This window comes from Phragmites australis, chromosome 3, assembly GCF_958298935.1.
Source record: "Phragmites australis chromosome 3, lpPhrAust1.1, whole genome shotgun sequence".
In the NCBI taxonomy this organism is placed as follows: domain Eukaryota; kingdom Viridiplantae; phylum Streptophyta; class Magnoliopsida; order Poales; family Poaceae; genus Phragmites; species Phragmites australis.
The window spans coordinates 47,224,587-47,239,464 of NC_084923.1; the positions used below are offsets into that span (position 1 = coordinate 47,224,587).

General features: G+C 42.5%; 1 non-coding gene across 1 annotated transcript; it reads right to left on the minus strand.

Annotated features, from left to right (window-relative positions):
- Positions 1-8,831: 8,831 nt before the first annotated feature.
- On the minus strand, positions 8,832-8,970 carry LOC133913893 (small nucleolar RNA Z247). Its single transcript, XR_009909130.1, has one exon. It is a non-coding gene; the product is annotated as a small nucleolar RNA Z247 (small nucleolar RNA).
- Positions 8,971-14,878: the final 5,908 nt, after the last annotated feature.

Genomic DNA, 14,878 nt, shown 5'->3' on the forward strand with positions numbered 1-14,878 from the left:
TGTCGATGTGCATTGCTGTGCTTCAGCTCAGAGGATGTCAGTCTCGATAGTTCCAAGCAGAAGTATAGAACCGAGCATTCATCACTTGAGTAGACTGCACTCGCGCGTCGCCGCGGCGGCGGCGAGCCCTGGCCCAATTGGATTCTTGACCTCATACGATCCACTGGGCTTTATATCCTACCCAGGTTGGAGGTGCAGTTGCATCTCATGCTGGGCTTCAATCAGACATTCGGGCCCATAGAGTCCAGCCCATACCAGCCAATACCTGGCCTGCGCTACGAGTGACACAAATCCAATGCAGCCCATCGCTACCCCAGCATTTTGCAGCCCACTCGAGCATCGATCTGTCCGTTTGGAATCTGAGCTGTAGCGTGTAACGTCTAATCTGAAGATAATCGTTGTACCAAAGCACTGACTTGGGATTTTCAGACAATGGAATAAAAGTATTCCAGTCGCTACATCCGAAAATGTATCAAAGCACGGACTTAGGAAGCGTGTATCTCTAAAGTAAATGCTCATCTGAAGATAAGATCGAAAGGCAGAAAGAAAAAAAAAAGGCTTTTGCGAGACGGGCGCAAAGGTGAACCCTTTTGACTTCACGACCAAACCCTCTTTCCCGCAACGAAATCCTCTCATCGTCCCTGTAAATATCATCATCACCTCAATCCCTATCGATCACTGGAGCCTAGGCAGACCGATTATATATAACACCTGCTCCGTTTGTCTCAGACAAAGGCTCCAAAAGCATCGCTTCCTTCTTGCAGGGGCAGGAAGATCACACCCAAAATGGCTTGGAGAGAGGCCGGTGGGCCCACCTCTTTTTAAATTATGAACTGCATATATTATGAAATATGGAATTATGCCTTATTATTTCGTTATGAACTCATAGCTCGAGTAACCATGCGTCCTTTCTTAACTAGCAGAAACAAAGGACAGGTGACGAAGCCTAGAATGTTGGAAATCTCCTCATGCCGATAATCTCGGCACTGTAGTGCGTCCATAAACGGCTGGCCCTGAGCACCATCCGGCATGTACAGCGGCGGATCCATAAGAGAGTGAGCGGAAGCAAATTTTATAGAACTTTATTTTAAAAAAATCTCATCCATATTATCCATCCTGTAAAACCCTCGTCTGAAGTCTCTGCCCCCAAAAAAGAAGAGAGAATCTACTACTTTGTAGTTTTGGATTTGTCATTGGGCAAGTTCAGCTCTAGTTGTTGTACTAGATTAGGATAGATCGGTTTATATAGGATATAATCCCTGTAATATCTCCTGTAATCTGTCCCTTAATTCTCTCCTCTGTATTCTACGAGTACTGCCGGATATCAACAAGGAATTTTGTCGCATGCATCTCTATTGCATGTTTACACGCTTTCATAGAACAAGCGGCATGCCCTCGAGCAGATAATAAGGCCATCAAAACTTGGACTTGGACGAGCTCAGTATTATTTTGCAGTATAACAATTTCCGCCATGCCCTTGCATTGCATGAAATATACATTGAAGAGAAGAAAAAAAGATGCCTTGCATGTAGGCCAGGCCTGCTTGGCGATCATACAGGGCCCACTTTTGAGTGCACCTAGTGGATACAAAAGTGATGGGGACGAAGATTCGCCTCCTCCATCGATCTGAGCAAATCATGCATCCTCCATGAACATTCTCTGAAATACTATAACTTTCCGTTTATCGTTTCTTTGTGACAAAACATTTCCTACGATTTATCTTATCCCAGAAGTCGTGTCTCCCAAGTAAATCATTGTCCATTTCGCTGTATGTTTCTTGCGATCCCTCACAAACTATTTAAACCGGGCTAAATAAACCTTGCGAGATGCTGACGAGGACTAGTGTTTCCTGGGCACATGTATTCAATTTTTTTCTGAATTAAATACCATAAATTCGAGTCAGATTCTAACATTCATATCGAATTCTAAATTATATTTTACGTGTTTATTTTTTAACCTCAAATTCAAATGAGATATCACCACCCGTATTCATATACATTAATACTAACAACGACATGGTTGCCATTGCTGCTGAAGTGAAGAGGGAACAGTCGCGGATGTCTTGCTTTTCCGTGGAAGCATCAGCTGATGTGAGCTCGATGTGATGTGGCGACCCCAATCCAAACCCATGGGGCGGGCGTCGCATTATTTTCAACGGGCCCGCTTTAATTCACCTAGCGAAGTAGCCACACTGCACAAGCACGTCGCTCGATGCCAAGCTCTCTGCATGCAGCAAGCAACATGATGTGCTGCTGGCCACGCGGCCTGTCTGCCGTTTCCCCTATCGCCGGAGACACCAATGCAATTTCTTTCATGGATGAATCGCCATGGCAATTAGGCAATCTTTGATCATAAATTTATCGTGTAGAGAGACACACGTTGAAGACTCGTTTATGTTTAAAACGTCAGGTACTTCCATGAATTTTGCCATGTTTTGTCACAAGCACACACTGGAGACCCTGTACGTGCCGAACTGTCAAATATTTCTGCAAACTTCCACGGTATCTGATGGGGTAAATTGTAGGCAGCTACTTAGGAATAGTACGTACTCGTGCCGTTACATCGATCCACGATGCGATGTCCGCTGGCTAACCCCGGATGGCACGGTACACCTCGTGTCACCGTCGAGGGCCCGCAAGTGCCGTCCGATCCAAGACGCACGGTCGGAATCACGGTGGTATCAGGCGGGCCCAACACGCGCCTGCTGGGCCCCACGCGTACATGCATGCATGTACACGGATACGTGCACGCACGCACGTACGTCGTGTTTCTGCAGCTGCGATCCATGTAGTTATCATCCAGTGGCCCTGTGAGATGCGAGATCGAGCAGAGATGCTGAGGCATATGGACGCGTCTGTGATCTCAAGGAGGCAGGGATGCGTGCGTGCGTGGTCCTTGACTAAGGAATCTGAGGCACTCTCTCTAGGAAGGGAAATTCTGTGAGAATGAATCCTTCACGTAGACTCCTATCGTGCCGTGACATGTGCCCGTGTTCACGTAGGCCCACACACGCGCGTCGTGCGATCGAATATGCACGGCGCGGATGGGGGTCTCACCGGGATCCTTTAAGCGCGGACCTCATAGAATTTTCGTCCCTCTCTCTGTCTGCATCTTTGTGCCGTTGAGCAAAAGAAAACAGCAGCAGTGTGATCCAGATGAAACTGCTGTTACTTCGAGAGCAAGCATTATAACCAAGCCTCTGCGTGCATGCAGCATGATGTCCTGCTGGTCATGTCTGTCTGCGTTGTTTCCTATCTCACCGGGCCTCACAGATTAACACCCTGATAATGCTGAATCAGCAAGGCAAATTGGCAGCCATGAGGTACGGAGATTTTCCAAAAGCTGAGTCTCCTGAGTTCTGCTTCAACGCCGGATAGGTGGCGAGGCGGCAATCCGACCGTCCATCTAGGTTTCAAGTCATAAGACCACCTATTGAGGAGTCCACCTTCATCTTTAGTGAGTGGCAGAGCTCTTCACTGCAGTAGCATCTGCCGCCACGATCCACGACTGGGTTAGCTTTGATTAGATTCGCGCGGCCGCCACATAAATGGAGTAACCGATGCTCGTCAATGGCGGGCACAGACTCGGTAGGTAACGGATGCTCTCTCTTCTTCATCCTCCATCTTCCCCTCGTCTTTTTCTTTCTTTCTTTTTCCTCCTCCTTCCTCTTTAATTTTTAATGGAGTTCTACCTGGTAGGGACTCAGTCCTCAGTACCCTTAGATCCGCCCTATCTACAGTAGATCAAGAATCGCCAATTTTTGGCAATTTCTCGCGAAGCCGTAGGCTCCATCAGTTTCTCGTAACTCTTCACGTACTGATCCATGAGAATTGAAGCAGGCTACTGTCAGTCGCCTTCGACGACTACAGTAGCATGGTAACGATATTAGACGCACACGAACAATGATGCCGTTGCACATCCATGTCCATGATTCAACCAAACCCTTCATGTCATAGTACATCCCGTGTGGTGTCCCCGTTCAGGGGCTCTATAGCAGAAAGATAACTCTATATGAGGACTAGCTTGTTGATCTATTACTCTCACATGATATTTATTCGTTGATTCTCTTATCAAATTTATATTTTTTATCTATCATTTCAGCACAAATTTCAACACTATTAATAAATAGTATTAATACTCATGCGTCCACGAGGACGAGTGAAAATTTCCCAAACAGCTTAGTAGTGCCGTCCGATCCAAGATGCACAGTGCAATCACCGTGACAACATCAGGTGGGCCCATGGACCCATCTGGGCCCACGTATGCGTGTACGTACACAGGTGGAGTAGGCAGGCCGCGGTCCAGTGTGCGTCCATTTGCGCAATTGCATCCCTGGTCCTGGGCAGTGTCCCAAGCGGCCAATGCAAGGTCCATTCACCTCGGCATTAGGGAGCACAGGGCGAAGCTAGACGGAGCTAGAACGATGCATAGGCATCAGATAAATTAAAATTTTAGTACTTATTTTGATCATGTTTGTATCCTTTAGACTATTTTTTTTTCATTATAGTGCATCATCATTATTTTATTATAGCTTCGCCACCGAGGGAAGCAGAGACTCTGCTGCTGCTTGCACTGCATGTAGAGGCACGTCGTCTCACAGCAGCTCACGCATCACCGACCCAGCGCCCTGGCCCCTGCCGAGAAGCGAGGTAGCGACGTGCGGCGACAGCCATTGCAATTGCATTGCTTCAGGCAGAGATGCGTCTGCATGCGATGATACTGCGAGTCTGTGATCCGAAGGAAGCAGAAATTTGTGTTTCTGGTCCTAGGTGGAATCTGAAGCACTCTATGTTTGTGTGTTCGTACGTTTATGCATGCCACTGCCGTTGCACCAGACGAACTGTTGTTGCCTCGAGAGCAGCAGGCTAGTGCGCTTGCAGATCCAGCAGGTTGCAGACTTGCAGGTCCAGGAGAGGAGACCACCTGGCACTCTAGGCAGCTGGTACCGAGACCACCTAGCTGCTATCTGTAGAAATACCAGATGTATTTTTCAGAAGCGTTCACATCACATCTCGTTCACATTAATAGAGGCCAAACCGCCGAGAGATTACAGAGGTACACATGTTATGTATATCCGGTTGTTGCCTTATTCAACAGATTATAAGAATCTTATTGTATCTCTAACAAACCAATACTTCTATACGTGTATGGCAACAATCGGGATATGTATGATACACACGATTGAATACAATGAGTACAATCTTTATGATCTAAACTTCTTTGTTAATAGCCTCTTTCAATCACAACTTTATCAAATTAAGATTGTGTCGGAATTTTTCAAGTTATCGAACTGAGAGAGGTTTGGTGAATCCATCTGCAACCTGATCACCTGTGCGAACATATTTGATGTCCAATAATTTTTGACTTACTCTTTCTCTGACAAAATAATAATCTACTTCAATATGTTTAGTCCGTACATGAAAGACTGGGTTAGCTGAAAGATAGGTATCACCAATATTATCACACAATAACCTGGTAACAGAAGGACTTTTAATCCCTAGCTCATTGAGCAAGGTTTGTATCCACATCACTTCAGCTGTGGCATTAGCTACTGACTTATACTCTGCTTCAGTACTAGATCTTGATATTATAGCTTATTTTCGTACACTCCAAGATACTAGATTTGTTCTTAAGAACACAACAAAACCTTCGGTTAATCTTCTATCGTCAGAACAGCATGCCCAGTCTGTATTAGAAAATGCACTAGCAAGCATAGTTGAAGACTTACAGATATGTAAACTGATACCCAAAGTATGTTTTAAATATCTCAAAATTCTCTTAACACCTGTCCACTATAACATGGTTGGAGAATGCAAATACTGACAGACCTTGTTAACTGAGAACGAAATATCAGACCTTGTCAAAGTTAAATATTGTAAAGCACCAATAATGCTTTTATACCTTGTAGAATCTTTAGGACCAAGCATCTCTCCTTGTGCAGAAATTTTTTCGGATGTTGACATAGGAATATTCACTGGCTTGTAGTTCAACATATTTGCTCTTTTAAGTATATCAATGGTATATTTTTTCTGTGTCAAGAGAATACTTCCTTGTGTCTTTTGGACTTCAATACTCAGAAAGTAGTGGAGATCGCCTAGGTCCTTGAGTGCAAACTCCATCTTAAGATCCCGACGAAGAGCTGTGGTTGCATCTGAAGAGGAGCTCGCAACAATTATATCATCAACATAGATAAGCATGAATATAGTAATGTTCCCTTTATTATAATAAAACAAGGAAGTATTTGCTTTAGAAGGATAAAAGCCAAGACTTTGTAATTTTTCACTAAGTGTAGAATACCAAGCTCTTAGTGCTTGCTTCAACCCATATAAAGATTTATCCAGCTTGCATACATAATCCAACATTGTCTTGTTTTTATATCCCGGGGGCTGTCTCATGAACACATATTCCTCTAGAACACCATGTAAAAACGTTTTCTGCACATCTAACTGGCGAAGGTTCCATCCTCTGGAGAGAGCAATAGATAGAACAAGTCTGATAGTAGCTGCTTTCACTACAGGACTAAAGGTATCTTCATAATCAATGCCATACCTTTATTTAAAACCCTTTACAACAAATCTAGCTTTATATCTATCTATTGTTCCATCAGCTCTCCTTTTAATTTTATAAACCCATTTATAATCAATTAAATTCATACCTGGTTTGGAAGGTACTAAGTGCCAGGTATTATTTTTCACGAGAGCTAAATATTCAGCATCCATTGCATTCTTCCAATTTTCATTGTCCAAGGCTTCTTGTAAATTATGAGGTTCACCAGTCGATGTAAGAAATCCATACCTAATTCTTCCATTAGTGAATACATTGGGCTTGACAATTCCTCATTGCAGCCAGGTAACCAGTCGGTGCTGGACAGTAGCAGTTGGATAATCACAAGTCGTAGGTAACTCGTTGGAGTCAGATGTTGCCGAGTGACCTGGAGACATGTGACTAAGCACATTTGGTGGAGAGGCCGGTGCAGATGAATTCTCCTCAGTAGGGGTGTTTCCTGATGAGACCTAAGCAGGAGAATCCACTTGAAACTCCTACACGGCAGCGCTGTTGGCCGGCCTGAGCAGAGCAGTACCATGCACGTCGTCGTTTTCAGCACTGGGGCTAGCTTCCTTCTCCTGCAAAACAGTTTCTTCTGCAAAATTCTCCAATTGATTAGCAGTATTAGTAGGGTTATTAAATAATTGATCACATATATGTTCACCCCCATGGTCAATAGGATTTAACAAGGTGGAAGGTAGAAGGAGAATCTCGGTCCGAAGACGCGCCCCTGCATTAGAGTGGAGTTTGGAGAAGGGAAAAATTTCGTCATAAAATATAACATCTCGAGAGATATAAATTCTCCCAGTTGGAATGCCTAGGCACTTAAAACTTTGTGCATATTACTATAACCGAGGAAGGTACATTGTTTGGAACGAAATTGGAGCTTGCGGGTATTATAAGGACGAAGATTCGGCCAACATGCGCACCCAAAGGTACGAAGAGATGAATAATTTGGCTTAATATGAAATAAATGTTCTAGGGGAGTTTTTGACGGAATCACCTTGCTGGATGTTCGATTGATTAAATATGTGGCAGCAAGAAATGCCTCATCCCAGAATTTCAATGGCATGGACGCATGAGCAAGAAGGGTTAAGCCAACTTCGACTATATGTCGACTATATGTTGATGAGTATGAGGACAAGAGACTTGATGTGATATGCCGACCCTTTTAAAAAAGGAATTCAACTTCTCGTACTCTCCTCCCTAATCGGTTTGCATGGCAATAATTTTTCTACTAAAGAGTCATTCAACGAGATTTTGGAACTCATGAAATTTTTGAAAAACCTTAGATTTGTGCCTGAGCAAATAGATTCATGTAAACTTGCTGTAGTCAATGAAACTAACATAATATTTATTTCTCCCTATAGACTCGGGTGCAGGACTCCATACATCAGAGAGAACTAATTCCAAAGGAAAATGTGACACTATTTGACTTGGAATAGGGTAATTGATGACTCTTTGCCTGTTGACAGGCATCACAAATTGTTTCTTTATTGGTTTCGAAGGAACAAGGGAGATTATTTATATTGACGACTTGTTGAATGACCAGAAGAGCTATATGACCTAATCGACTATGCCACTTGGACAGGGACGGCTTGATGATACTCCATGCCTGTTTATTTGAGCCAACAGGGGATGATGAGAGTGGGTACAGACCACCCTCACATCTTCCTCGATGAAGGACCTTCTTCGTTACCTGATCCTTAATCAAAAAATAATTTGGATGAAATTCAAGAAAGGCTTGATTATCGGTGGCAAGGTGATATACTGAAACGAGATTCTTTTGGGCTTTTGGAACATGTAAGACATTGTTAAGATAAAGATCACGATATGGAGTATGAACAATAGTGTGACCAATGTGTTTAATGCCTATACCTGCACCACTAGCAATATGAATCTGATCACCACCGTTGTATTTGTCATGAACATCAAGCTTCTCGAGATCGCTGGTAATGTGATTAGTAGCACCCGTATCGGTGTACCAATTTGTGTTCACTCCATAGGACGTGATAGCAGAGGCAACAATTCTCTTCTCCACACATAGTCTTCATCAAACCGGTGCCAACAATCAACCGCTGTGTGGCCTGGTTTATCACAAACTTGACAACGTGAATGATTGTCGCCCTTCCCTGGGTTGCTGCCGCTGCGACCACCACGGCTGCCGTGACCACCATGACCATTTCTGTGGCTATGACCATCGCAACCGCGCTAGAAGCCTCCTCGGCCTCGTGAAGAAGAGTTGGCCGAGCTTTGAGAGTGCATGCTCCCCTGAAGCAACCGGTTTTCAAACTTTAGTAGCTGAGCATATAATTCACTAACCGAGATGGATTCCACTCGCCCCAAGATGGTTGATACGAGTGGATTGTAGTTGATGTCGAGTCCGTTGAGGATGTAGGAGACAAGTTCTTCATCATCGAATGGCTTTCCTGATGCAGCCATCTCATCGGCATAACCTTTCATCTTGCTGAAGTATTCAGGGACAGTCATTGTACTCTTCTGAGTAGTAGTGAGAGCCATGCGAATATTGATTCCTTGTGCACGGATCTGCGAGGCAAACATATCTTCTATTGCCTTCCAGACTTGAGATGCCTTCATCATCGAGGCAACATGGGTGAGCACCTCTCGCGATAGGGAGGAGAAGAGATAGGCAAGGACCTGTTGATCCAAGGCTAACCACTTGATGTACTCAGGATTAGCTTCTTGTACAGCTTTGTCGCCAGATTTGGTGATCACCATTTCAGGAGGGGCGACGATAGTCCCATCCAAGAATCCAGTCAGCTGTGCGCCGCGCAGCGCTGGAAGCACCTGGGCCTTCCAGAGCATGTGATTGCTCTTTGTCAGCCTCTTCGTCACCGAATGACCAAGAGACGAGCTCAAGGCTGGCGCAACGGAGGAGGAAGAGGATGCACTACTCGCCATAGATGTGTTTTTTCAGAGGTTAGCTTTGGTACCATGTAGAAATACCAGATGTGTTTTTCAGAAGCGTTCACACCTCGTCTTGAGGCCGCGTATGTTTATTAATAAGGCTAAACCGTCGGGAGATTATAGAGGTGCACATGCCATGTATATCCGGTTGATGCCTTGTTCAACAGATTACAAGAATCAAATTTCTATCTCTAACAAACCAATACTTCTATATATGTATGGCAACAACCAGGATATGCATGATACACACGATCGAAATACAATCGAGGACAATCTTTATGACCTAAACTTCTCTGTTAACACTATCATCTTGGACCAACCCTTTCCATCATCAAAAGTAGTTCTCGGAAACTTTCTCGAGAATTTCTCAGGCGAGGAGATTGCTCCTGAAATCTTGAGAATTCAGGTAACATTTGAACTAAATTGTAGGATTTATAGCCGAATCTCCGTTATCCAAACCAACGAAAGAACAAGGATTCCACATCGCTAGAATTTCATGTTTTTAGTGGTAAAATCTTCAAGAAATGTGGATCGTGCTGCAGAGGTTCAGATACCAGGCCCTCATGCTTTTTCTACCATCTATGTAAGCCACGGTTTTCTGAGATCATCAACGCATATAGTAATCTGCTGGTACTATCATTGACGAGGTAAGAGTATAGTGCTTTATTACTCAAACTACGCAGCTTATGACTTGAGCACTCGTGTGCACACGCTCGTACACGCAAGGTTGATGTGCCCTTTTAATTATCCATTGGTTAATCTTCAAATGATATCATTTTTTATAAAAAAAGTTTTATTATCCCTTATCGTCATAATAAGAAAATATAATTATATGGGAGTTTGTTTCCGGCATCTACATGACTAAGATATACTCCATCCGATTATAAATGTAAGTTGTTTTAGACTTGTACATAAGGATTAAGAAAATAGATCAAATGACCTTATTGCCCTTTATTTATTTTGCATTGGAAAAGATAACTCATTTATTTGTGAGAATAGTAGCATTTATTAAACAATGACAAAATAGGAACAAAAGAGAAAAAAATGCATAGAAGTTCGAGAATGACTTATATTTAAAGAATAGTTGAGGAGGCTAAAACGACCTACATTTACAATCAGAGAAAGTATATAATTTGAAAAACAAAAAAGAATAACATAAAGTAAAACGGATATCTCATCTAAAAGTGAAAAGTCAAAACAGTCGACATTATGGTTATGAACTCATGATCTCAAGCCTGGACCTATCCATATCTACCTCACATGATGATCCAGATTAAACAAGGGGCCATGGCAGTTCTGGTTGGAACTACACAGTCCATAGGAGCAGCTCACCTAGCCCAACCAGTTGTTTAAGCCAGAGTCCGACGTCAGAGAGAGAACTGATGTAGGATGGCGACTTGAGTTTCTTCTAATTCCGCTTTGTTTGGCTTCTTTTGCAGCTTCTAGAACCTTATTTTTTTTTAGAAAAGCAGTACGAATGGATTCTTATGAAATCAAAGGAAAAAGAATGAGAGTTAACAATCATGACGTTTGGATGTGAATATCTTGTTCCAGAGAGAGAAAGGCTTGCTTTGCGTGGTTAATCTCCATTATCCTATCCTTTTACTGGTCATGAGCACAGGTAGCTAGAGTGATTGACGGGTTAAGAATTCACCACGTTAGTGAAAACTCGTCAGCGTCAGTTAGCTACCGCGCGCACTGAGGTCGCAGCGCGTCGCCGTCGCGTAATTAATCTTACGGCATCGAGGTTATCTTAAATTAATCAGTGAAGCTTTACCATAATCAACCCAAGGCACACGCTATCCGAACAAGTTGCGCGCACTAGATTATTGCGGCTTATCCATTCCTACCGAGGAAAACGGAAATTCGTCCGTCCGTCCGATCTTCGTCCGACGCATTAAATTATTTCTTTTACCTCTAACTTAACAGTCACACTCTCTTTTCCTTATGTATCGTGTTGCTTGTTCTTAGCCATACCTGGCCACTTTCGTTTCCGACGGCTCCCCGCCACTGGATCTATACCCATTGTATCGTGAGCCACAGCGCTAATTGCTCTGTTTTCTTCGCCCCCACCACCAAACCCCCATTGCTCACCCGCACCGCCACCGATATTGCATCACCACGCCGTAGCCTGTTGCCGGTCCAACCACCGCCCTAAACTCTCTCTGACTCTGAGGTCGCCGGTGAACTTAAAACCTCAGTCGCCTCCCTCACACGAAAGAGTGATGTTTTCAAGCGTATGAACCGTGCTTATATATATATATATATATATATATAGTGCAATATCAAATAATGAATCTTTTTTTTACCTGATGCCTTTGAAGAGACAAAATGGATTAATTAAAATGATTAATTCTTCTAAGAGGGAACTAAAATATAAAAACTACACGGTGTATGTTCAGTTGATTCAAATCACACTCAGACTAGACTGCATGGGAATTGAGAAGCAGCATTCGTGCCAAGTGGCTAACAAATTAGGAGTACATCCTTTGATCTGAATTATTAGTATTTTCTATAAGCTGAATGCACGTACAAGAAATAGAGGGGCGTGAGTGCTTTACCCCTCCTTTCTTTCTTTTTACTTGGCATTTTGGACATCCTTACGTACGCAATTCACATCTTTGACCGATATTTTTTCCTAAACACATGCTATTAAAATCATCAAAACATAATGACTTAACACTATTTTCATGATAGATCTACCATATCATTTTTACATGAAAAATATTAATGTTTTGTATGCCTATTGTCGATGCACGCATTCGTATACGACATGTCGTATTTGAGAACACGGGAGTAGTTCGCTTGCTCGATGGGTGCATTGACTACTATACCTATCTCTCTAACACCACTGCCGCAGGGGATATAAGTATTGTGTGTAGAATATCACCACTAAAACCGAAAGACATCTCTTTGCAAACAGTAACCAATATTCTGAGCCAGCAGCTGGTTCAATTTGCACACTACATGAAGTCATGAACTAAGCAATTAACTTCCCCGTCTAGAAGAGTTAAGTAACTTCTGATGGAGGATGACCATCGGATTACACATCTAATACAGAAGCTTCCATCCGGATTAGTACCCCTTGGAGGCTCGGAGGCCATCTAAGAGCATGCTTGGTTTTTTTTTTTAAGAACGCCGCCCCCCCTTCCCGAAGGTTTCTTTGGAACCTTAACGGGTGTGCATCCCGTGCAATCCCCGTGGCTCGAACACGGATGGCTCGGGAGAGGAGCTTCTTCTCCCTCCGTTACTGCCAATCGAGCTAAGATTCAAATACATAGCATGCTTAGTTCCTTTGCTCAATCTTACCTAGCCTTGGTTTTGGGCAAGACATGCCCGGACAAACCTAGGCAAAAAATAATTAGTTGTTTGGTTGTTTTGCCAACGGGAAAAGTTTACCGAATGCTAATACGCCGGATACATACATGTTCGGATTAAAAATATAAGGCATCACGGAGCGGACCCATCGTCAATCAAATATGGGCACGACTCATGATTCTCGGCATGCAGCTTTTTCCATCTGGCTCGCTTGCAGTTGCACCACGTGAGAAGTAATTTTATAGGATCAGGTTTAAAAAAAAAATCCTCTTCCTCTTATGCATATTAAATAAAAAATAATAATATGGATCAAAGTCTCGTTAAAAATTCCTCGCCCCCACGAAGCTAGGTTGTCTAGTTTCTAGGGCTGAACCAAATATATGTCCTTGCCAGGCAAGACGAGGCTAGACTGAGCAAAGGATCAAACAGACCCTCAGTTTCCAAAGACAGCCTTCGGTGTCCTAGTTAACCAGTTCATTAAGGGGCAACCCCTTCTGTTTGGAAGGACATGGACCATGCTCCAGCGACAGAATTAACAAATAATCAAACGGTGGCGACAGTACAGGAATGATAAGGAGCAGTACGAGCAACCACCGTTAGGTACTAATCAGGTTCATTGCACATACATACTCACGCGAGGAACAGGAAAGAACAAACAAGGCAACTTAAATGTGTGGTTAATTTGTCTGGGCCCACTGCCCAGTTATTCAAGAGGCATTTATGTGTCAGCTCCCCTCGCTGGTAGCCCCGGCAGACACGAGGCATGACTGATGAAGATGCATGCATGCCTCGGTGCTCTTTGACCATTTTCAACTATATTTTTTTATTTAGTTCTTTTTCTGTTTTTTTACTCGTTTCAATTTTTTTTTAATTTATCTCATTTCTAACAGTTTATTTTCAAGAAAAAATGTAAAAGAAAAAGAGAAAGAATCTCGTCCTGAAGTGAATGACCCTGTGAATCCCTTTGTAACAGGAACCGTGAAGTAAAACCGTTAAAACACTGAAGTAAAAAAAATTCCTTCACAATAAAATTTTTATTCATGATGGGAATCCTTGAACATAGTCTTAGCTTGATCGGTGTGCAAGGTCAAGCACGTACTTTTCTTTGTGACCCAGCGCAATGCTGAGCAAAACAAGGGGCTCAGCTCAATGCAGTTGAAGTAATGAAATAACTGCATGAATGTTAATGAACTGCTTCGGAGCATCGGTGATAGTATGCCGTGGCAGTCATTTCTACTGCTATAAAAACTGTCATCAGTATCAGTTTTAAATCAATATCAGTGATATATTTTAAATCGACACTGATTACTTGATATTAATAATCACTGACTATCAGTACCAGATATATAACTAGTACTGAAAATAACTATCAGTACCGATTGGTAAAAATAAACTGACACTGATAGACATAGATCAGTGCCGGTTGGTAATGGCATTGATAGATATTTTTCGTCCTTTTTAAAATATGGCGGTTGCCGCTAATATCATGATATTTTCAAATATTGATTGTTATTGGCAATAGTATATGATATATTTATAGATATGCACATATAAATTTAATTTACGATACGTCAAGTTTTATCGCAGCATATATACATAAGCACATATAAATTTTATTTTCAAAATATCAAATCTCGTCACTGTATATATACACCGTATACATGTGAGGTTTCATTACAACAATGAAAAAGAGTTTAAGGTTTCTTGTTAATCGAAGGTTCTGAACTTTATTTTTTCTTGTTGGATGAAGGTAACGAGAGAGAGGAACCAAATTCATAGAACTTGTCGGTTGGATTGAAGACTTGGTCATTGATGAAGCTGACAAGTTGTTCCTGAAGTGCGTTGATTTCAGTAGGCAAGAGTCGATCTCTAGATAGCTCGAGGAGCTGTAATTTTAAGAATTGAAGAAATCAATCTTTATGAACATGTATCAGATCTGAAAATTAGTCATCAAGATGTATGTCGCATACCTTAGCATCAACCACCTGGTATGACATGTCTCCGTTGAATCTGTGCATGAATTCCATTACATAAAAATCAAATAAATTATTGCTGAGGCCCTACTTCGTATAATAAAAATCATGTT